Below are 2,054 nucleotides of genomic sequence, written 5' to 3'. Positions count from 1 at the left end.
TGAAGCATGAGATGGTGCATTGTCATGCATTAAGATGATTTTATTATGGAAAGCATAGTTCTTCCTTCTGTACCAGGGAAGAAAGTGGTCAGTCAGAAACTCCACATACATAGAGGTCATCTTTACACCTTTGGGGACCCTAAAGGGGCTGACAGCTCTCTTCCCATGTTTCTGGCCCAAAACATGACTCCATCACCGCCTTGCATACGTTGCAGCCTTGTTGGAACAGGGTGGCCGTCCCCCAACCATCCACTACTCCATCCATCTGGACCATCCAGGGTTGCACAGCACTCATCAGTGAACAGGACTGTTTTATGTCTTCATGTATTTTTCTGCCCAATGCAGCCGTTTCTGCTTGTGAGCATTGGTTAGAGGTGGCCAAATAGAAGGTTTATGCACAGTTGCAAGACTCTACACCTTGATGTCCGTGGACTCTAGAGACACCAGCAGCTTCAAATATCTGTTTACTGCTATGTAATGGTATTTTAGCAGCTGCTCTCTTGATCCTATGCCTGGATCTGGCAGAGATCTTCCTCAATGTGCCTTTATCTGCAAGAACCCTTGTGCTCTGAATCAGCCACAAATCTCTTAATTATTTTTTTTTAAAGCCGAGGAACATGCTCTCGATTCACCCAAAGTGCAAGAAAAAGTGCAAACGTGTTACACTAAAAAAAAGTGCAGAAAGAATGCAGTCTATCGCAAGCCCTTCTCCGATAGGAGAGAGGCCCCCCAACAAACCTTATCCTTTGCCTCCAGACCAAAAGGTACCTGCGAGGTTCCAGGTTCGATGTCCCTTTTCGCCGAAGCTACTAGGGGACCACAAATGCTCCAGGCATCCCCCTTTGCGTTAGCCAAGGTATCTGCCCGCAGAGCCGATAACGGTAGGTACCCTGCCAAAGCAGGAGTACCCGGGGTGTTTGCAGGGAGGTGCGGAACCTAATGGCCACACACACCTCCCCTAGACCGCCAGGAGGGACACCCAGAAGGGCTACCGCATCCTGACAAATCCTGTGAACACACAACACGCAAAGAGTGACACAGTGAGACAAAAAGAAATAAATAAGTGAATGTGTGCAGATATACTGCCCGGACATCTGGACGGATCTATAAAAATTTCTCTGATCCTAGCCAGAAGGCCGGGAATCAAGAGGTGAGTGCCACAAGGTGAAGAGATTATGGTGCCTCAACTCAGTGAGCCCATCCTCCCAGTGAGTTTCAGCACCTCGGGGTCACCACTCCCCGAGGCACAAAAGTACCTCAGCTCTAGACCCTCTCAGCCTAATAGCAAGACCCGGAGGGAACAGGTCACATCGGGGCAGCCGTCGAGCTGATTCCTCAGAACCAGCCCCGGAAAGCCCTGAGACACCTGCATCCTCCATGCAGCACCCATCCCCACCAGCATGAAAACTGATAAGAACAGATACTACACTTGATCTTAGCCAAAAGGCCGAGAAGCGATAGTGCGATGATCACGCTTACATTTTCGTGAAATATCTAATGTTTTCATACCTCGTCCAAGGCATTGAACTATTTTACTCTTTCGGCAGCAGAGAGATCCTTTTTCTTCGCCAAATTGCTTGAAAATGGTGCTCTGCTTAATAATGTGGAACACCCACCTTTAGTAGTTTTTCCTTAAATTGGGCTCACCTGGCAATCTAGTGTCAGAGATTGTTTTCAGTGATCAAAAAAGCCCTGAGACACAATGCCATCCATTAGTTAAACTGAAAAACAAAATATTTAATCTTTGTGACACTTAAATGTAATTTGCATAATAATTTGGAACAGGGTGTAGAACGACAGCCATGAATATCAATTTGATGCATTGTGCAGTATCAGAACTAATATGCCCAGGGAGAAACATAACTAATTTTCCTGACTCCTGGTGTTTTGGTGATGTGCCAAAACAAGCGTAGGAGATGTGGCGCCATCCCGATCTCTGCACTGTAATCTGTAATCTGCACTGTGACTATCTATAGGTCTGTATATCGGCTTGCTCGGTGTATTGTTTACATCTCATTATTGTTTCTTTCATTATACTTGCACAAGGCACTTAA

General features: G+C 46.3%; 1 pseudogene; it reads right to left on the bottom strand.

The window, feature by feature from the left end:
* Positions 1 to 1,299: 1,299 nt before the first annotated feature.
* LOC130363495 (U2 spliceosomal RNA) lies at positions 1,300 to 1,459 on the bottom strand (annotated as a pseudogene).
* Between the last annotated feature and the right edge of the window lie 595 nt (positions 1,460 to 2,054).

This window comes from Hyla sarda, chromosome 3, assembly GCF_029499605.1.
Source record: "Hyla sarda isolate aHylSar1 chromosome 3, aHylSar1.hap1, whole genome shotgun sequence".
Lineage (NCBI taxonomy): Eukaryota > Metazoa > Chordata > Amphibia > Anura > Hylidae > Hyla > Hyla sarda.
This window is presented reverse-complemented; position numbering and strand designations above follow the sequence as displayed.